The 22,520-nt window shown below is 45.8% G+C and overlaps 1 protein-coding gene across 1 annotated transcript in view; it reads right to left on the bottom strand.

The window, feature by feature from the left end:
- Positions 1–22,520, bottom strand: part of slc12a5a (solute carrier family 12 member 5a) — a 280,430-nt gene that overhangs the window by 69,376 nt on the left and 188,534 nt on the right.

Genomic DNA, 22,520 nt, shown 5'->3' with positions numbered 1-22,520 from the left:
ACAGTTCACCTAACATCTATTGTCTATTTGTTGGTTTTAAATCAGACAGTTCACCTAACATCTATTGTCTATTTGTTGGTTTTAAATCAGACAGTTCACCTAACATCTATTGTCTATTTGTTGGTTTTAAATCAGACAGTTCACCTAACATCTATTATCTATGTGTTGGTTTTAATCAGACAGTTCACCTAACAACAGTTCACCTAACAACAGTTCACCTAACATCTATTATCTATGTGTTGGTTTTAATCAGACAGTTCACCTAACATCTATTATCTATGTGTTGGTTTTAATCAGACAGTTCATCTAACATCTATTATCTATTTGTTGGTTTTAATCAGACAGTTCACCTAACATCTATTATCTATTTGTTGGTTTTAATCAGACAGTTCATCTAACATCTATTATCTATTTGTTGGTTTTAATCAGACAGTTCATCTAACATCTATTATCTATTTGTTGGTTTTAATCAGACAGTTCACCTAACATCTATGTGTTGGTTTTAATCAGACAGTTCACCTAACATCTATGTGTTGGTTTTAATCAGACAGTTCATCTAACATCTATTTGTTGGTTTTAATCAGACAGTTCATCTAACATCTATTTGTTGGTTTTAATCAGAGAGTTCATCTGACATCTATTATCTATTTGCTGGTTTTAATCAGACAGTTCACCTAACATCGATTATCTAACATCTATTCTTTGAACTCCTCTTTTGCAGCACCAAGCTATACCACAGGGATGTTTAGCACTGGGAATTGAATTCACCTTTAATCACAGATCAAAACCTCAGGTTGTCTATGGGAGCGGGGAAGAACACACATCGTCCATCTTTGTAATCTCTCTCTCTCTCTCTCCATATGGTAATGCCTCCCGCTGTTTGCCTGTTGTCAGGGTTATGCAAATGAGAGAGGCACTGTGGCTGTGTCCTTCAGTGTGTGGGGAAAGGGTGTTAATCACTGTCAGCGAGGCAAGAACCTCAATAAAGTTACATTTTTTCTATTCTAAATTCAAACTCCAAAGTTCCCTACCACTTACTTAGAGATTGCTGTTGCATTTATGTCCAGACTTTTAACAGAATTGTTTATTCGGTTTTGTGATTAACATAGTTGTAGTTCCTTCAACATTACCTCCCTCAAATGTTATAATTAGCATAGTCTAGGCTGCATTCCATTTCACCAATAGAACATTTACACTATTAGCTCCAATTACTAGATCAATACAGTTTGCATGGTAATTCAGAAGCAGTGGTGCTGTATTATGTCATGTTATTATATATTAGGTAGAATTATCATGAGCTTAATGGATTTCAAAAAAATCTTTCCCCTAAGCAAAATGAGTGAATGAAATACAGAAAGACATAACGGTACACCTCCAATTGACTCAAATGATGTCAATTAGCCCATCAGAAGCTTCTAAAGCCATGACATCATTTTCTTGAATTTTCCAAGCTGTTTAAAGGCACAGTCAACTTAGTGTATGTAAACTTCTGACCGACTGGAATTGTCATACAGTGAATTATAACTGAAATAATCTGTCTGCAAACAATTGTTGGAAAAATGACTTTTGTCATGCACAAAGTAGATGTCCTAACTGACTTGCCAAAACTATAGTTTGTTAACAAGAAATTTGTGGAGTGGTTGAAAAACGAGTTTTAATGACTCCAACCTAAGTGTATGTAAACTTCCGACTTCAACTGTACAATCAAAGTGAGATAGCCATCTGTAGCTGCTCTCCATACAGCAGATGTCATTTTCAGCAATACAACGCCATACACTGAGAGGACAAAACATTAAGAACAGCTTCCTAATACTGAGTTGCACACCCTTTTGCCCCCAGAACAGCCTCCATTCTCCGGGACATAGACTCTACAAGTTGTTGAAAGCTTTCCACAGGGATGGTGGCGCATGTTGTCTCCAATGCTTCCCACTGTTGTATCAAGTTGGCTGGATGTCCTTTGGGTGGTGGACCATTCTTGATACATTTGGGGAAAAACCCAGCAGCATTGCAGTTCTTGACACAAACCAGTGCGCCTAGGACCTACTACCATACCCCGTTCAAAGGCAGTTAAATATTTTTTCTTCCCCTTCATCCTCTGTATGGCACACACATACACAATCCATGTCTCAATTGTCTCAAGGCTTAAAAATCCATCTTTAACCTGTCTCCTCTCCTTCATCTACGCTGATTGAAGTGGATTTAACAGGTGACATCAATAAGGGATCATAGCTTTCACCTGGATTCGCCTGGTCAGTCTGTCATGGAAAGAGTATGTGTCCTTAATATTTTGTACATCCCGGCAAACATACACAGATTGGCAAAAAGCTGTGAAAAAATGTAAATCCATAAGCTTTTCAATACTGTTTACAACATAGGGTCCGCTTCCCACACCTCTCTGATTCAGACGGGTTGGGTTAAATGCGGAAAACATATTTCGGTTGAATGCATTCAGCTGTGCAACTGACTAGGTTTTCCATTTCCCATTTCCCTTACCAAATGGAACCCTATTCCCTAGATAGTGCATTACTTTTGATCAGGGCCCATTTGGGACACAGACAGGGTCATTCTCACTAAGAGAATTATAATGCTACTTGGCAGACAGACAGTAAGTGTGTTCTGTAGCCTACATGATACACTTGTTGAGAATGGACAAAATTCCACAAGATTCAGAAGACAAAACGAATAGCAAAACAAAAAGGATGTGTCTAAATGAGTTGACATTGAGCAACAGCCACAGCAGATGGGACGCTTGCTTCTATTGAATCAATATACTCCCTATGGGTCGGGGGGAACCAAAGCCTCTGTTTATATAGAGCTCCACTTCCATTCTCAGTCAATTGGCATTTCCTTCCTGGACCAGGAGTACAATACAATCTCAGACCTAGACTCCTAGAATCTGTAGAACTAGTGAGGCCCAATAAAATATTGTCTGGTAGCCAGCGGCGTGATTTCCCTCGAGACCGTGTGAGCTGAAATAGCCGAGAGTGGCGAGAGCAGCAACAGCATAACCGCTACAGGTTGGTGCAGCGGCGGTGAGGAGAGACAGCTGCCCCATGGCCCCCTGGGATACGCAGTCAGCCCAGTTCTATCTGGCTCAGGTGCGGTGGTCCCACAGCATGCTCCACCCCCCTTGGAACAGCTGCTTCAGGACCAGCTCACCACTTAGTTTACTACCCAGGTGCCCCATCTCCACGCCACCCCTTACCCAGTCACCCCCACACTAGACCCTCCGCCACCCCAGCCACCTGAGACCAATCACAGGCCCCTTATTCTCCACAGACACTAACACTCTAGAGGCTGATGGGGATTCTTTCCAAATGCACCCTTCGTGGCCTGAGAGGCCTGGAGTGATTTAGCTGTTAGCGTTGCTGCCTTCAGAGCACATATCGGTGTGTGTTGGAATCTGTCCCACTTCTAACACAGAGCTTTTGACTTTCCTGCCTCTCTCCAATATAGAATAAGTATGTTAGGAGGGGGACTGCCCCCTTCCTTTTGTCCTACCTTCGTCCTACCGTCCTACCTCCTGTCCTCCCTTCCTTCATACTAGACGCAGAGACATGAAAATGGTATCCACAAGTTCATCTGACTCTGGGGAAGGAGATAAAGGGATTCATCTGACTCTGGGGAAGGAGATAAAGGGATTCATCTGACTCTGGGGAAGGAGATAAAGGGATTCATCTGATTCTGGGGAAGGAGATAAAGGGCTTCATCTGACTCTGGGGAAGGAGATAAAGGGATTCATCTGACTCTGGGGAAGGAGATAAAGGGATTCATCTGACTCTGGGGAAGGAGATAAAGGGCTTCATCTGACTCTGGGGAAGGAGATAAAGGGATTCATCTGACTCTGGGGAAGGAGATAAAGGACTTCATCTGACTCTGGGGCAGGAGATAAAGGGCTTCATCTGACTCTGGGGCAGGAGATAAAGGGATTCATCTGACTCTGGGGAAGGAGATAAAGGACTTCATCTGACTCTGGGGCAGGAGATAAAGGGCTTCATCTGACTCTGGGGAAGGAGATAAAGGGATTCATCTGACTCTGGGGAAGGAGATAAAGGACTTCATCTGACTCTGGGGCAGGAGATAAAGGGCTTCATCTGACTCTGGGGAAGGAGATAAAGGGATTCATCTGACTCTGGGGAAGAAGATAAAGGGCTTCATCTGACTCTGGGGAAGGAGATAAAGGGATTCATATGACTCTGGGGAAGGAGATAAAGGGCTTCATCTGACTCTGGGGAAGGAGATAAAGGGATTCATATGACTCTGGGGAAGGAGATAAAGGGCTTCATCTGACTCTGGGGAAGGAGATAAAGGGCTTCATCTGACTCTGGGGAAGGAGATAAAAGGACTTAATTGCCCAAATCCCAAAGTATCCCTTTAAGTGGTGTGTAGGGTGTAGGCAGCTTAAGAGGATCTACAGAGGACAGGCACAGCCTTTTCCTGGTTTTGGATGGGGAGAAATAGGAAGTAGGAAAGGAGAAGGGAGAAGAACGGGTTAAAGAAAGGAGAGATAGTGGATGACCTAACAGGGTAACGAGAAAAACGAGGAGGGTAGGTACAGCTGAAGAAAGGAGGATATACAGAAATAGGAGAGAAGGAGAGAAGAAAAAGGAGGGAAGGTAGCTGTGGCTGAGGAAACAATAGAAAGGAGAGAAGAAGAAAGGAGAGAAGGTACCTGTTGCTGAGGAGAAAATAGAGAAGGAGAGAAGAAGAAAGGAGAGAAGATACCTGTTGCTGAGGAAAAAATAGAGAAGGAGAGAAGAAGAAAGGAGAGAAGGTACCTGTTGCTGAGGAGAAAATAGAGGAGAGAAGAAGAAAGGAGAGAAGGTACCTGTTGCTGAGGAGAAAATAGAGAAGGAGAGAAGAAGAAAGGAGGGAAGGTACCTGTTGCTGAGGAGAAAATAGAGAAGGAGAGAAGAAGAAAGGAGGGAAGGTACCTGTTGCTGAGGAGAAAATAGAGAAGGAGAGAAGAAGAAAGGAGGGAAGGTACCTGTTGCTGAGGAGAAAATAGAGAAGGAGAGAAGAAGAAAGGAGGGAAGGTACCTGTTGCTGAGGAGAAAATAGAGAAGGAGAGAAGAAGAAAGGAGGGAAGGTACCTGTTGCTGAGGAGAAAATAGAGAAGGAGAGAAGAAGAAAGGAGGGAAGGTACCTGTTGCTGAGGAGAAAATAGAGAAGGAGAGAAGAAGAAAGGAGGGAAGGTACCTGTTGCTGAGGAGAAAATAGAGGAGAGAAGAAGAAAGGAGGGAAGATACCTGTTGCTGAGGAAAAAATAGAGAAGGAGAGAAGAAGAAAGGAGGGAAGGTACCTGTTGCTCGGGAGAAACTAGAGAAGGAGAGAAGAAGAAAGGAGAGAAGGTACCTGTTGCTGAGGAGAAAATAGAGAAGGAGAGAAGAAGAAAGGAGAGAAGGTACCTGTTGCTGAGGAGAAAATAGAGAAGGAGAGAAGAAGAAAGGAGGGAAGATACCTGTTGCTGAGGAGAAGAGAGAATAGCAGACTTTGATTTACTACAGCAGTAATTATCTGGAAGAAAGAATAAGAAAAGGCTGAAATAGCTGGGGGTATAAATTACTGTAGGATTGAAGCGATAATATAGATACACACGGCGAGGCATGACTTAACGTGACCACAACCCAGAGTGGGGTACAGCCATAGGGTACACCCAATACTCCCATGTTAAATTGCCTACTTTACTCATAACCCGACAACGTCACAATTATTAGCCAAAGAGCCTGACTTTCTTCAGCTAGCTAGCTAACCCTGCTTTTATAGCTAAGATGCCGAAAGGCTGTTGCGTACTGTTTTGTTTGAACAACAGTAGGAGAAAACACCACCAAATTAGGTTTCATGAACTGGCTACTTTGAGCCATTTGGTAGGGTGGTCTCCCGCAAGTTGAAAGGTCATATAGGCAAGCCAACAAGAATAAACATTTCTAAATACCTAGACGGTTCAAGGGCAGGCAAAGACTCAAATCAAATCTTCATAAACAACATGTGTACACTAACAGTGTTCCTCTTGTCCAGGTGGGAAAAGGGCCGTGTGGAGAGCAACAGAAATACCATCATCTGCAATCTGCATCATTGGAGTGGGTCCAGGGTGTCTGGGAGGATGGTGTTGATGTGAGCCATGACCTGCCTTTCAAAGCATTTCATGGCTGTAGATGTGAGTGCTACGAGGCGATAAGTCATTTAGACAGGTTACCTTAGCATTCTTGGGCACAGAGACCAAGGTGGTCTGCTTGAAGCATGTAGGTCAGGGTTCCCCAAGTGGCAGTGATTTGTATTTGGCTCCCCAAATTGTTGGACATAAAAGACATCAGCAAATCATCTCCAAGTGATTTTAATTTTGTAAATATGTTCCAAAGTATTCTCACACCTAGTAGAGAGATAATATGTGACCGTATATAAATGTAAGCAAGCAAGGTCTGACATTAGAATATTTTTGTCAATTATTATATCTGTTTAGGCTTCTTAAGGTCAATTATGGTCCAGCCCCCTGACCATCCACACAATAAAAAATCAGCCCGCGGCTGAATCTAGTTGATGATCCCTGATGTAGGTATTACAGACTGGGTCAGGGAGAGATTGAAAATATTAGTGAAGTCACTAGACGGCAGCGCATGCTCAGAGTACGTATCCTGGTAATCCCTTTGGCCCTGAGACCTGGTTAAAGGTCTTACATCGGCTACGGAGAGCATGATCACACAGTTGTCCGAAACAGCCCTCATGCATGGTTCAGTGTTGCTTGGCTCGAGGCGAGCATAGAAGGCATTTAGCTCATCTGGTATGCTCGTGGTCACTGGGTAGCTTGGGGCTGGGTTTCCCTTTTGTAATCCGTGATAGTGTGCAAGCACTGCTGTCACAGCCGACAAGTGTCAGAGCCAGTGTAGTAGGATTCAATCTTAGTCCTGTATTGATGCTTTGCCTGTGTGATGGTTTGTTGGCGGACGTAGTGGGAATTCTTATAAGCATCCAGATTGGTGTCCCGCTCTTTGAAAGCGGCAGCTCTAGCCTTTAGTTGAGTATGAATGTTGCCCGTAATCCATGGCTTCTGGTTGGGATATGTATGTACAGTTAATGTGGGGAAGACAATGTCGATGCACTTAATGAAGCCGTTGACGAACGTGGTAAACTCATTAATGCTATTGGATAAATCCTGCAACGTATTCCTGTGTGCGCTAGCAAAACATTCCTGTAGCTTAGCAAGAGCTTCATCTGACCGCTTCAGTATTGAGCGCGTCACTGGTACTTCCTGTTGGAGTTTTTGCTTGTAAGCAGGAATCAGGAGGACAGAGTTATGGTGAGATTTCCCAAATGGAGGGTGAGGGAGAGCTTTGTATGCATTTCTGTGTGTGGAGTAAAGGTGATCTAGAGTTGTTTTGCCTCTAGTTGCACACAAGACGTTGCTGGTAGAAATGAGGGAAAATAGATAGATTTTTTCCTGTATTCAAATCAACGACCACTAGGAGCTACGCCTCTGGTTGAGCATTTTCTTGTTTGCTTATAGCCTTATAGCCTTATACAGCTCATGGGAGTATCAGGAGTACCCTACGACTGTACCCTACTCGGGGGCATGGTTACGTTAGGCCGCTCCTCACAGATGCTGGCCGAGCGAACACAGATGCTGTACCTCGACTTCTAACGCAATAAAATTGGTTGAGGTGAAAGGAGAGGTGTGTGAAGACATGGGATGGGGAATGGGGAACGGTGGGGGGGGGGGCTAGGAGTTTGTAATGCCGTCTTCACGCTCTGTCGACCAGACAGGAACTGACAGGGCTAATGTGTTTCAGCTCAGGTGAATTATTAAAGAGGAGGAGAGAGAGAGGAAAGAAGGCATCATATAACTCTCTCCGAAAGTCTGCCCACGGGTATGGATTAACCTGCGGCATGTTTGTGTGTGTGTGTTTGTTTTTGTGGGAGCGGAGAGACAGAGAGGTAGGGGAAGGAGGAGGGAGAAAGACAGAGAGGTAGGAGAGAGGAGGAAGAGAGGGAGAAGAAAGAGACAGAGAGGTAGGAGAGAGGAGGAAGAGAGAGAGAGAGGTAGGAGAGAGGAGGAAGAGAGAGAGGTAGGAGAGAGGAGGAAGAGAGAGAGAGGTAGGAGAGAGAAGGAAGAGAGAGAGGGAGAGAGAAGGAAGAGAGAGAGGGGGAGAGGTAGGGGAAGGAGGAGAGAGAGGAGGAAGAGAGAGAGATAGGAGAGAGGAGGAGGAAGAGAGAGTGAGTTAGGAGAAGGAGGAGAGAGAGGAAGAAGAGAGGGAGAGGTAGGGGAAGGAGGAGAGAGAGGAGGAAGAGAGGGAGAGGTAGGGGAAGGAGGAGAGAGAGGAGCAAGAGAGAGAGGTAGGAGAGAGGAGGAGGAAGAGAGAGAGAGAGTTAGGGGAAGGAGGAGAGAGAGGAAGAAGAGAGGGAGAGGTAGGGGAAGGAGGAGAGAGAGGAGGAGGGAGTGGGGCGAGGAGAGGAACTGTTTGTTCGTGTGTAGTTAAGATGTGTATGTGTATATGAGTGTGTGAGAGAGAAATAGAGAGAAAGAAGGGAGGTGAGAGAAATGGGGAAGGAGGAGGTGTTTGTTCATGGGTGGTAAAGGTGCCTGCCTATGTCTATATGTGCATGTGTGTGATTTAGCCAATTATCTCGGCAGAACATTCAGTGCTGCAGGCCTGCAGCAACACCATCCTATTTATTCCTATTTATTCCTTATACTGCAGTTGCAGACGCAACTGTAGTATAATACAAAGCAACATTACTCAAGATACAAACTTCGCAAGGCTAACCACCGTGAATACTAATGTCAGACTGGGGCTTCTAATGAGAGAGAGAAGAGGCACCGTACAACACATGACATGGAAGAGTGGTGGTCCTTCTGTAGCTCAGTTGGTAGAGCATGGCGCTTGTAATGCCAGGGTAGTGGGTTCGATTCCCGGGACCACCCATATGTAGAATGTATGCACACATGACTGTAAGTCGCTTTGGATAAAAGCATCTGCTAAATGGCATATATTATTATTATATTATTATTATTATTATTATATTATAAGAGAAAAACACATTAGAGACTAGGATGGAACACTTTTCAACACACCGTTTGAATTCTTCCCAATAGAAACTCAGACAGGAAAAGACTCAGCCCCCACAGATCGGCAGAACAGTTTCCTTCTTAACCCCGACAACCTCCAGACTGTTCCCTGATGTTGCATGGTATGAAAACCCTCTAATCTCTGTTTTCACACTGCGCCGTAAGAAACGCCCTGGCTGCCATACTCCAGCAGTTGCTGATGAAGCAGAGAGAGAGAGAGAGGAAAGAGGAGAGGAGAGAGAAAGGGATCGCTGTCGGAATGATGAAATGCCATCGGCTGCGTTAATGAAAAGCCTCTCGTGGTGATGGGGAGATTGCCTTTGGAATGGGCTGCTGATTGGAGAAGCAGCTGCTTGGCGTAGCAAGCAGGTTAATTAAGTATCAAAGGGCTAGGGAAGGCGACACGAGAATGATTAGCCCCTTCCGCCTGGCGACATCGAGGAGTACTGAATCCAATATATAGAGGGAAAAGTAGCAAGGACCTTACAGAGGGACAGGTGAGGTCCAGGGAGAAGGGGACCTTACAGAGAGACAGGTGACTTCCAGGGAGAAGGGGACCTTACAGAGAGACAGGTGACTTCCAGGGAGAAGGGGACCTTACAGAGGGACAGGTGGCGTCCAGGGAGAAGGGGACCTTACAGAGGGACAGGTGACGTCCAGGGAGAAGGGGACCTTACAGAGGGACAGGTGAGGTCCAGGGAGAAGGGGACCTTACAGAGAGACAGGTGACTTCCAGGGAGAAGGGGACCTTACAGAGGGCCAGGTGACTTCCAGGGAGAAGGGGACCTTACAGAGGGACAGGTGGCGTCCAGGGAGAAGGGGACCTTGCAGAGGGCCAGGTGACATCCAGGGAAAAAGGACTGAAAGAAGGAGGAAGGTAAACAGGGAGACAGGAAAAAGAACCAAGAATGATATGTGGAAAGAAACCAAAGCAGAAATAGACGAGGAAAACCCCAGGGTGAAAAGGTCTTGAGTCACGCTCTTAACTAGGCAGGCCTGTTAGGCGGCTCTCCTCATTGGCCAGACACTGAGACAGCCCAGGGTCAAACTTCACTGAGGGCTGTCATCTGGGAGACAGATCAGGCATTCCCACATGGTTGACTGGCAATGCTTGGACACTTCTCTGACAACATAGCACAACATTCTCACAGGAAACCTCAGCGGAGACCAGTAGGGAGTAAACAGAATTCGCTATCGACCAACACAGACTGTGTTACATATCTGACAGAGCCATATGTTGACACTCCAGTCTCTGACATCATTCTTTCACTGTCCATTGCCATAAAACAACCATCATTCAGTCATTTCCAAAAGTATTATTATTGATAAAGATGAGCAAAAAAGGACTGTATGAAATAACACAAATACTGAGCTATGTAGGTATGCTCAATTATACTAATACAAATGCTCAGAGAAACATATTTAGTTTAACAAGTATGATTGGCACCCCTGTTTTCAATACTTTTCAATACCCCACCTTGCAACGAGAATGGCACTGAGCCTTTTTCTCAAATGTTTTATGAGATTAGAGAGCACATTGGAAGGGATTATAGACCATCCCTCCATACAGAATCTTTCCACATTCTTGATATCCTTAGTCGGTACTTATGGACTGCCCTCTTCAATTCAAACCAAGTCCTGAGTGGCACAGCGGTCTAAGGCACTGCATCTCAGTGCTTGAGGTGTCACTACAGACACCCTGGTTTAAAAAAGTCAGGAGACAGACAGCCATTTCAAAATGTTGATTTTGTGGTCAATTAACCATTTCTTTATGGATTTTTACATGTGTTAGGGGGTGTTTATGTGTTAGGGGGTGTTTATGTGCTTGGGGGTGTTGATGTGTGCTTGGGGTTGTTTATGTGTTAGGGGGTGTTTATGTGTTAGGAGGTGTTTATGTGTTAGGAGGTGTTTATGTGTGCTTGGGGTTGTTTATGTGTGCTTGGGGTGTTTATGTGTGCTTGGGGGTTTTATGTGTGCTTGGGGTGTTTATGTGTGCTTGGGGTGTTTATGTGTGCTTGGGGTTGTTTATGTGTGCTAAGGGGTGTTTATGTGTTAGGGGGTGTTTATGCGTGCTTGGGGTTGTTTATGTGTGCTTGGGGGTGTTTATGTGTGCTTGGGGTGTTTATGTGTTAGGGGGTGTTTATGCGTGCTTGGGGTTGTTTATGTGTGCTTGGGGTGTTTATGTGTTAGGGGGTGTTTATGTGTGCTTGGGGGTTTTATGTGTGCTTGGGAGTGTTTATGTGTTAGGGGGTGTTTATGTGTGCTTGGGGGTTTTATGTGTGCTTGGGGTTGTTTATGTGTGCTTGGGGTGTTTATGTGTGCTTGGGGTTGTTTATGTGTGCTTGGGGTTGTTTATGTGTGCTTGGGGGTATTTATGTGTGCTTGGGAGTGTTGTGTGTGTTAGGGGGTGTTTAGGTGTGCTTGGGGTGTTTATGTGTGCTGTTTTTTTTTACGTGTGCTTGGGGTGTTTATGTGTTAGGGGGTGTTTTGGTGTGCTTGGGGATGTTTATGTGTGCTTGGGGGTGTTGATGTGTGCTAAGGGGTGTTTATGTGTTAGGGGGTGTTTATGTGTGCTTGGGGTGTTTATGTGTGCTTGGGGTTGTTTATGTGTTAGGGGGTGTTTATGTGTTAGGAGGTGTTTATGTGTGCTTGGGGTTGTTTATGTGTGCTTGGGGTGTTTATGTGTTAGGAGGTGTTTATGTGTTAGGAGGTGTTTATGTGTGCTTGGGGTTGTTTATGTGTGCTTGGGGTGTTTATGTGTGCTTGGGGGTTTTATGTGTGCTTGGGGTGTTTATGTGTGCTTGGGGTGTTTATGTGTGCTTGGGGTTGTTTATGTGTGCTAAGGGGTGTTTATGTGTTAGGGGTGTTTATGCGTGCTTGGGGTTGTTTATGTGTGCTTGGGGGTGTTTATGTGTGCTTGGGGTGTTTATGTGTTAGGGGGTGTTTATGCGTGCTTGGGGTTGTTTATGTGTGCTTGGGGTGTTTATGTGTTAGGGGTGTTTATGTGTGCTTGGGGTTTTATGTGTGCTTGGGAGTGTTTATGTGTTAGGGGGTGTTTATGTGTGCTTGGGGTTTTATGTGTGCTTGGGGTTGTTTATGTGTGCTTGGGGTGTTTATGTGTGCTTGGGGTTGTTTATGTGTGCTTGGGGTTGTTTATGTGTGCTTGGGGGTATTTATGTGTGCTTGGGAGTGTTGTGTGTGTTAGGGGGTGTTTAGGTGTGCTTGGGGGTATTTATGTGTGCTTGGGGTGTTTATGTGTGCTGTTTTTTTTACGTGTGCTTGGGGTGTTTATGTGTTAGGGGGTGTTTTGGTGTGCTTGGGGATGTTTATGTGTGCTTGGGGGTGTTGATGTGTGCTAAGGGGTGTTTATGTGTTAGGGGGTGTTTATGTGTGCTTGGGGTGTTTATGTGTGCTTGGGGTTGTTTATGTGTGCTTGGGGTTTTTATGTGTACTTGGGGTGTTAATGTGTGCTTGGGGGTTTATGTGTGCTTGGGGTGTTTATGTGTGCTAAGGGGTGTTTATGTGTGCTAAGGGGTGTTTATGTGTGCTAAGGGGTGTTTATGTGTGCTTGGGGTTTTTATGTGTGCTTGGGGTGTTTATGTGTGCTAAGGGGTGTTTATGTGTGCTAAGGGGTGTTTATGTGTGCTTGGGTTTTTTATGTGTGCTTGTTTTTATGTGTCCTTGGGGGTTTTATGTGTGCTTGGGTTTTTTATGTGTCCTTGGGGGATGTTTATGTGTGCTTGGGGGTTTTATGTGTCCTTGGGGATGTTTATGTGTGCTTGGGGGTTTTATGTGTGCTTGGGGGTATTTATGTGTGCTTGGGGGTGTTTATGTGTGCTTGGGGATGTTTATGTGTGCTTGGGGGTTTTATGTGTGCTTGGGACTTTTATGTGTGCTTGTTTTTATGTGTGCTTGTTTTTATGTGTCATTGGGGGTGTTTATGTGTGCTGGGGGTTTTATGTGTGCTTGGGGATGTTTATGTGTGCTTGGGGGTTTTGTGTGTGTTTGGCGGTTTTATGTGTGCTTGGGGTGTTTATGTGAGCTTGGGGTTTTATGTGTGCTTGGGGGTTACATGTGTGCTTGGGGGTTTATGTGTGCTTGGGGTTTTATGTGTGCTTGGGGTTTTATGTGTGCTTGGGGTTTTATGTGTTTGTTTTTTTTTTAATGTGTGCTTGGGGTTTTTATGTGTGCTTGGGGGTATTTATGTGTGCTTGGGGGTGTTTATGTGTGCTTGGGGGTATTTATGTGTGCTTGGGGGTTTTATGTGTGCTTGGGGGTTTTATGTGTGCTTGGGGTTTTTATGTGTGCTTGGGGGTATTTATGTGTGCTTGGGGGTTTTATGTGTGCTTGGGGAGTTTATGTGTGCTTGGGGATTTTATGTGTGCTTGGGGTTGTTTATGTGTGCTTGGGGGTGTTTATGTGTGCTTGGGGGTTTTATGTGTGCTTGGGGTGTTTATGTGTGCTTGGGGGTTTATGTGTGCTTGGGGATGTTTATGTGTGCTTGGGAGTGTTTATGTGTGTTAGGGGTTGTTTAGGTGTGCTTGGGGGTATTTATGTGTGCTTGGGGGTGTTTATGTGTGCTTGGGGTGTTTATGTGTGCTGTTTTTTTACGTGTGCTTGGGGTTGTTTATGTGTGCTTGGGGATGTTTATGTGTGCTTGGGGGTTTTATGTGTGCTTGGGGATGTTTATGTGTGCTTGGGGGTTTTATGTGTGCTTGGGGGTTTTATGTGTGCTTGGGTGTATTTATGTGTGCTTGGGGGTGTTTATGTGTGCTTGGGGGTTTTATGTGTTCTTGGGGATTTTATGTGTGCTAAGGGGCGTTTATGTGTGCTAAAGGGTGTTTATGTGTGCTAAGGGGTGTTTATGTGTGCTTGGGGATGTTTTTGTGTGCTAAGGAGTGTTTATGAGTGCTAAGGAGTGTTTATGTGTGCTTGGGGATGTTTATGTGTGCTTGGGGGTTTTATGTGTGCTTGGGGATGTTTATGTGTGCTTGGGGGTTTTATGTGTTCTTGGGGATTTTATGTGTGCTTGGGGGTGTTTATGTGTGCTTGGGGAGTGTATGTGTGCTGGGGGTTTTATGTGTGCTTGGGGAGTTTATGTGTGCTTGGGGGTTTTATGTGTGCTTGGGGAGTGTATGTGTGCTGGGGGGTGTTTAGCGGTGTTTGGGGATGTTTATGTGTGCTGGGGGGTGTTTAGCGGTGTTTGGGGATGTTTATGTGTGCTGGGGGTGTTTAGCGGTGTTTGGGGATGTTTATGTGTGTTTAGGGTTGTTTATTTGTGCCAAGGGGTGTTTACGTGTGCTAAGGGTTGTTTATTTGTGCTAAGGGGTGTTTATGTGTGTTAAGGGGTGTTTATGTGTGCTTGTTTGTTTGTTTGTTTTTATGTGTGCTTGGGGTTGTTTATGTGTGCTGGGGGGTGTTTAGCAGTGTTTGGGGATGTTTATGTGTGTTTAGGGTTGTTTATTTGTGCTAAGGGGTGTTTACGTGTGCTAAGGGTTGTTTATGTGTGCTAAGGGGTGTTTATGTGTGTTAAGGGGTGTTTATGTGTGTTAAGGGGTGTTTATGTGTGTTAGGGGGTGGTTATGTGTGCTAAGGAGTGTTTATGTGTGCTTGGGGATGTTTATGTGTGCTTGGGGGTTTTATGTGTGCTTGGGGATGTTTATGTGTGCTTGGGGGTTTTATGTGTGCTTGGGGATTTGATGTGTGCTTGGGGAGTTTATGTGTGCTGGGGGGTGTTTAGCGGTGTTTGGGGATGTTTATGTGTGCTTAGGGTTGTTTATTTGTGCTAAGGGGTGTTAATGTGTGCTAAGGGATGTTTATGTGTGCTTGGGGATGTTGATGTGTGCTTTGGGTGTTTATGTGTTAGGGGGTGTTTATGTGTGCTTGGGGTTGTTTATGTGTGCTTGGGGTGTTTATGTGTGCTTGGGGTGTTTATGTGTGCTTGGGGTTGTTTATGTGTGCTTGGGGTTGTTTATGTGTGCTTGGGGTGTTTATGTGTGCTTGGGGTTGTTTATGTGTACTTGGGGTTTTTATGTGTGCTTGGGGTGTTAATGTGTGCTTGGGGGTGTTTATGTGTGCTATGGGGTGTTTATGTGTGCTTGGGGTTGTTTATGTGTGCTTGGGGTTTTTATGTGTGCTTGGGGATGTTTATGTGTTAGGGGTGTTTATGGGGTGTTTGTGCTTGCTTGGGGTGTTTATGTGTGCTTGGGGTGTTTATGTGTGCTTGGGGTGTTTATGTGTGCTTGGGGTGTTAATGTGTGCTTGGGGTTTTTATGTGTGCTTGGGGTTGTTTATGTGTGCTTGGGGTGTTTATGTGTGCTTGGGGTGTTTATGTGTGCTTGGGGTGTTAATGTGTGCTTGGGGTGTTAATGTGTGCTTGGGGGTTTATGTGTGCTTGGGGTTGTTTATGTGTGCTTGGGGTGTTTATGTGTGCTTGGGGTGTTTATGTGTGCTTGGGGTGTTTATGTGTGCTAAGGGGTGTTTATGTGTGCTAAGGGGTGTTTATGTGTGCTTGGGGGAGTGTTTATGTGTGCTTGGGGTGTTTATGTGTGCTTGGGGTGTTTATGTGTGCTAAGGGGTGTTTATGTGTGCTAAGGAGTGTTTATGTGTGCTTGGGGTGTTTATGTGTGCTTGGGGTGTTTATGTGTGCTTGGGGTGTTTATGTGTGCTAAGGGGTGTTTATGTGTGCTTGGGGTTGTTTATGTGTGCTTGGGGATTTTATGTGTGCTTGTTTTTATGTGTCCTTGGGGGTGTTTATGTGTGCTAAGGGGTGTTTATGTGTGCTTGGGGTTGTTTATGTGTGCTTGGGGTTTTTATGTGTGCTTGGGGATGTTTATGTGTTAGGGGGTGTTTATGTGTGCTTGGGGTGTTTATGTGTGCTTGGGGTGTTTATGTGTGCTTGGGGTGTTAATGTGTGCTTGGGGTGTTAATGTGTGCTTGGGGGTTTATGTGTGCTTGGGGTTGTTTATGTGTGCTTGGGGTGTTTATGTGTGCTTGGGGTGTTTATGTGTGCTTGGGGTGTTTATGTGTGCTAAGGGGTGTTTATGTGTGCTAAGGGGTGTTTATGTGTGCTTGGGGTTGTTTATGTGTGCTTGGGGTGTTTATGTGTGCTTGGGGTGTTTATGTGTTAGGGGGTGTTTATGTGTGCTTGGGGTGTTTATGTGTGCTTGGGGTGTTTATGTGTGCTTGGGGTGTTTATGTGTGCTTGGGGTTGTTTATGTGTGCTTGGGGTTGTTTATGTGTGCTTGGGGATTTTATGTGTGCTTGTTTTTATGTGTCCTTGGGGGTGTTTATGTGTGCTTGGGGTGTTTATGTGTGCTGTTTTTCTACGTGTGCTTGGGGTTGTTTATGTGTGCTTGGGGATGTTTATGTGTGCTTGGGGGTTTTATGTGTGCTTGGGGATGTTTATGTGTGCTTGGGGGTTTTATGTGTGCTTGGGGGTTTTATGTGTGCTAAGGAGTGTTTATGTGTGCTTGGGGGTTTTATGTGTTCTTGGGGATTTTATGTGTGCTAAGGGGCGTTTATGTGTGCTAAAGGGTGTTTATGTGTGCTTGGGGTGTTTATGTGTGCTTGGGGATGTTTTTGTGTGCTAAGGAGTGTTTATGTGTGCTAAGGAGTGTTTATGTGTGCTTGGGGGTTTTATGTGTGCTTGGGGGTTTTATGTGTGCTTGGGGGTTTTATGTGTGCTTGGGGATGTTTATGTGTGCTTGGGGGTTTTATGTGTTCTTGGGGATTTTATGTGTGCTTGGGGGTGTTTATGTGTGCTTGGGGTTTTTATGTGTGCTTGGGGGTTTTATGTGTGCTTGGGGGTTTTATGTGTGCTTGGGGAGTTTATGTGTGCTTGGGGGTTTTATGTGTGCTTGGGGGTTTTATGTGTTCTTGGGGATTTTATGTGTGCTTGGGGGTGTTTATGTGTGCTTGGGGGTTTTATGTGTCCTTGGGGGATGTTTATGTGTGCTTGGGTTTTTTATGTGTGCTTGGGGGTGTTTAGCGGTGTTTGGGGATGTTTATGTGTGCTGGGGGGTGTTTAGCGGTGTTTGGGGATGTTTATGTGTGCTTAGGGTTGTTTATTTGTGCTAAGGGGTGTTTATGTGTGTTAAGGGGTGTTTATGTGTGCTTGTTTGTTTGTTTGTTTTTATGTGTGCTTGGGGTTGTTTATGTGTGCTGGGGGTGTTTAGCAGTGTTTGGGGATGTTTATGTGTGTTTAGGGTTGTTTATTTGTGCTAAGGGGTGTTTACGTGTGCTAAGGGTTGTTTATGTGTGCTAAGGGGTGTTTATGTGTGTTAATGTCATGTTTTGTCAGAGAGGGGGACGAGTGGAAAACGGCGTTTAACACTCCGTTAGGGCATTTTGAGTACCGGGTTCTGCCGTTTGGTCTCGCCAATGCGCCAGCTGTTTTTCAGGCATTAGTTAATGATGTTCTGAGAGACATGCTGAACATCTTTGTTTTTGTCTATCTTGACGATATCCTGATTTTTTCAACGTCACTCGAGATTCATGTTCAGCACGTTCGACGTGTTCTACAGCGCCTTTTAGAGAATTGTCTCTACGTAAAGGCTGAGAAGTGCTCTTTTCATGTCTCCTCCGTTACTTTTCTCGGTTCCGTTATTTCCGCTGAAGGCATTCAGATGGATTCCGCTAAGGTCCAAGCTGTCAGTGATTGGCCCGTTCCAAGGTCACGTGTCGAGTTGCAGCGCTTTTTAGGTTTCGCTAATTTCTATCGGCGTTTCATTCGTAATTTCGGTCAAGTTGCTGCCCCTCTCACAGCTCTTACTTCTGTCAAGACGTGTTTTAAGTGGTCCGGTTCCGCCCAGGAGCTTTTGATCTTCTAAAAGAACGTTTTACGTCCGCTCCTATCCTCGTTACTCCTGACGTCACTAGACAATTCATTGTCGAGGTTGACGCTTCAGAGGTAGGCGTGGGAGCCATTCTATCCCAGCGCTTCCAGTCTGACGATAAGGTTCATCCTTGCGCTTATTTTTCTCATCGCCTGTCGCCATCTGAGCGCAACTATGATGTGGGTAACCGTGAACTGCTCGCCATCCGCTTAGCCCTAGGCGAATGGCGACAGTGGTTGGAGGGGGCGACCGTTCCTTTTGTCGTTTGGACAGACCATAAGAACCTTGAGTACATCCGTTCTGCCAAACGACTTAATGCCCGTCAAGCTCGTTGGGCGTTGTTTTTCGCTCGTTTCGAGTTTGTGATTTCTTACCGTCCGGGTAGCAAGAACACCAAGCCTGATGCCTTATCCCGTCTGTTTAGTTCTTCTGTGGCTTCTACTGATCCCGAGGGGATTCTTCCTTATGGGCGTGTTGTCGGGTTGACAGTCTGGGGAATTGAAAGACAGGTTAAGCAAGCACTCACGCACACTGCGTCGCGCGCGCTTGTCCTAGTAACCTCCTTTTCGTTCCTGTTTCCACTCGTCTGGCTGTTCTTCAGTGGGCTCACTCTGCCAAGTTAGCTGGTCATCCCGGTGTTCGAGGCACTCTTGCGTCTATTCGCCAGCGCTTTTGGTGGCCGACTCAGGAGCGTGACACGCGCCGTTTCGTGGCTGCTTGTTCGGACTGCGCGCAGACTAAGTCGGGTAACTCTCCTCCTGCCGGTCGTCTCAGACCGCTCCCCATTCCTTCTCGACCATGGTCTCACATCGCCCTAGACTTCATTACCGGTCTGCCTTTGTCTGCGGGGAAGACTGTGATTCTTACGGTTGTCGATAGGTTCTCTAAGGCGGCACATTTCATTCCCCTCGCTAAACTTCCTTCCGCTAAGGAGACGGCACAAATCATTATCGAGAATGTGTTCAGAATTCATGGCCTCCCGTTAGACGCCGTTTCAGACAGAGGCCCGCAATTCACGTCACAGTTTTGGAGGGAGTTCTGTCGTTTGATTGGTGCGTCCGTCAGTCTCTCTTCCGGGTTTCATCCCCAGTCTAACGGTCAAGCAGAGAGGGCCAATCAGACGATTGGTCGCATACTACGCAGCCTTTCTTTCAGAAACCCTGCGTCTTGGGCAGAACAGCTCCCTGGGCAGAATACGCTCACAACTCGCTTCCTTCGTCTGCTACCGGGTTATCTCCGTTTCAGAGTAGTCTGGGTTACCAGCCTCCTCTGTTCTCATCCCAGCTTGCCGAGTCCAGCGTTCCCTCCGCTCAAGCGTTTGTCCAACGTTGTGAGCGCACCTGGAGGAGGGTGAGGTCTGCACTTTGCCGCTACAGGGCACAGACTGTGAGAGCCGCCAATAAACGCAGGATTAAGAGTCCAAGGTATTGTTGCGGCCAGAGAGTGTGGCTTTCCACTCGCAACCTTCCTCTTACGACAGCTTCTCGTAAGTTGACTCCGCGGTTCATTGGTCCGTTCCGTGTCTCCCAGGTCGTCAATCCTGTCGCTGTGCGACTGCTTCTTCCGCGACATCTTCGTCGCGTCCATCCTGTCTTCCATGTCTCCTGTGTCAAGCCCTTTCTTCGCACCCCGTTCGTCTTCCCTCCCCCCTCCCGTCCTTGTCGAGAGCGCACCTATTTACAAGGTACGTAAGATCATGGACATGCGTTCTCGGGGACGGGGTCACCAATACTTAGTGGATTGGGAGGGTTACGGTCCTGAGGAGAGGAGTTGGGTTCCGTCTCGGGACGTGCTGGACCGTTCGCTTATTGATGATTTCCTCCGTTGCCGCCAGGGTTCCTCCTCGAGTGCGCCAGGAGGCGCTCGGTGAGTGGGGGGTACTGTCATGTTTTGTCATTAATTATCATGTCTTGTCCCTGTGCTTCCCCTTCTATTCGTTTCCCTCTGCTGGTCTTATTAGGTTCTTTCCCTCTTTCTATCCCTCTCTCTCCCCCTCCCTCTCTCACTCTCTCGCTCTCTCTTCTCTCTATCGTTCCGTTCCTGCTCCCAGCTGTTCCTATTCCCCTAATCAATCATTTAGTCTTCCCACACCTGTTCCCGATCCTTTTCCCTGATTAGAGTCCCTATTTCTCTCCTTGTTTTCCGTTCCTGCCCCGTCGGATCCTTATCTATAATTCACCGTGCTGTGTCTATGTTTTGCCCTGTCGTGTCGTGTTTCCCTCAGATGCTGCGTGGTGAGCAGGTGTCTGAGTCTGCTAGGTTCAAGTGCCTTCCCGAGGCAACCTGCAGTTCTCGATCAAGTCTCCAGTCTGTTCTCGTCTTTACGAGTAGTATTATGCTTTTTGTTTTGTAAAGTTTCTTACTGGATTAAAAACTCTGTTTTCGCCAAGTCGCTTTTGGGTCCTCATTCACCTGCATAACAGTTAAGGGGTGGTTATGTGTGCTAAGGGGTGTTTATGTGTGTTAAGGGGTGTTTATGTGTGCTTGGGGGTTTTATGTGTTCTTGGGGATTTTATGTGTGCTTGGGGGTGTTTATGTGTGCTTGGGGGTTTTATGTGTGCTTGGGGGTTTTATGTGTGCTTGGGGGTTTTATGTGTGCTTGGGGAGTTTATGTGTGCTTGGGGGTTTTATGTGTGCTTGGGGGTTTTATGTGTTCTTGGGGATTTTATGTGTGCTTGGGGGTGTTTATGTGTGCTTGGGGGTTTTATGTGTCCTTGGGGGATGTTTATGTGTGCTTGGGGTTTTTATGTGTGCTTGGGGGTATTTATGTGTGCTTGGGGGTGTTTATGTGTGCTAAGGAGTGTTTATGTGTGCTGGGGGGTGTTTAGCGGTGTTTGGGGATGTTTATGTGTGCTGGGGGGTGTTTAGCGGTGTTTGGGGATGTTTATGTGTGCTTAGGGTTGTTTATTTGTGCTAAGGGGTGTTTATGTGTGTTAAGGGGTGTTTATGTGTGCTTGTTTGTTTGTTTGTTTTTTTGTGTGCTTGGGGTTGTTTATGTGTGCTGGGGGTGTTTAGCAGTGTTTGGGGATGTTTATGTGTGTTTAGGGTTGTTTATTTGTGCTAAGGGGTGTTTACGTGTGCTAAGGGTTGTTTATGTGTGCTAAGGGGTGTTTATGTGTGTTAAGGGGTGGTTATGTGTGCTAAGGGGTGTTTATGTGTGTTAAGGGGTGTTTATGTGTGCTTGGGGGTTTTATGTGTTCTTGGGGATTTTATGTGTGCTTGGGGGTTTTATGTGTGCTTGGGGATGTTTATGTGTGCTTGGGGGTTTTATGTGTTCTTGGGGATTTTATGTGTGCTTGGGGGTGTTTATGTGTGCTTGGGGGTTTTATGTGTGCTTGGGGAGTTTATGTGTGCTGGGGGGTGTTTAGCGGTGTTTGGGGATGTTTATGTGTGCTTAGGGTTGTGTATTTGTGCTAAGGGGTGTTTATGTGTGCTAAGGGATGTTTATGTGTGCTTGTTTGTTTGTTTGTTTTTATGTGTGCTTGGGGGTGTTTATGTGTGCTAAGGGTTGTTTATGTGTGCTAAGGGGTGTTTATGTGTGCTAAGGGGTGTTTATGTGTGTTAAGGGGTGTTTATGTGTGTTAAGGGGTGTTTATGTGTGTTAAGGGGTGTTTATTTGTGTTAGGGGGTGGTTATGTGTGCTAAGGGGTGTTTATGTGTGCTAAGGGGTGGTTATGTGTGCTAAGGGGTGGTTATGTGTGCTTGGGGTGTTTAGGTGTGCTAAGGGGTGTTTATGTGTGCTAAGGGTGTTTATGTGTGCTTTGGGTGTTTATGTGTGCTTTGGGTGTTTATGTGTGCTTGGGTGTTTATGTGTGCTTTGGGTGTTTATGTGTGCTAAGGGTGTTTAGGTGTGCTTTGGGTGTTTATGTGTGCTTTGGATGTTTATGTGTGCTAGGGGGTGTTTGGGTTTGCTTGGGGGTGTTTATGTGTGCTTGGGAGTGTTTATGTGTGCTTGGGGTTTTATGTGTGCTTGTTTTTTGAATGTGCGCTTGGGTTTTTTATGTGCGCTTTGGGTGTTTAGGTGTGCTTGTTTTTTTATGTGTGCTTTGGGTTTTTATGCGTGCTTTCGTTTTCTTTGTGTGCTTGGGTTTTTTAAGTGTGCTGGAAGATCCACTTGAGGCTAAGTTTTTGCCTCCTGGCATAATTTTGGACCTGACTGTACGTGTTAATTTTTTACTTTAACTGAAATGTACCTTCACAGTGTACATGGACCTGACTGTACGTGTTAATGTACCTTCACAGTGTACATGGACCTGACTGTACGTGTTAATGTACCTTCACAGTGTACATGGATCTGACTGTACCTGTTAATGTACCTACACAGTGTACATGGACCTGACTGATTGGTTTTGTGTTGTGTGCCTGGCTGATCAGTGATCAGTGCTGTGGTACCTGCTATTTTACAGGTTTGACTGACCAGTGCTGTGTTGCAGGTTTGACTGACCAGTGCCATGTTGCAGGTTTGACTGACCAATGCTTTGTTGCAGGTTCTACTGACCAATGCTGTGTTGCAGGTTCTACTGACCAATGCTGTGTTTCAGGTTTGACTGGCCAGTGCCATATTGCAGGTTCTACTGACCAATGCTGTGTTGCAGGTTCTACTGACCAATGCTGTGTTGCAG

The sequence above is a fragment of the Oncorhynchus gorbuscha genome, linkage group LG03 (assembly GCF_021184085.1).
Source record: "Oncorhynchus gorbuscha isolate QuinsamMale2020 ecotype Even-year linkage group LG03, OgorEven_v1.0, whole genome shotgun sequence".
NCBI classification, from domain to species: Eukaryota; Metazoa; Chordata; class Actinopteri; order Salmoniformes; family Salmonidae; genus Oncorhynchus; species Oncorhynchus gorbuscha.
This window is presented reverse-complemented; position numbering and strand designations above follow the sequence as displayed.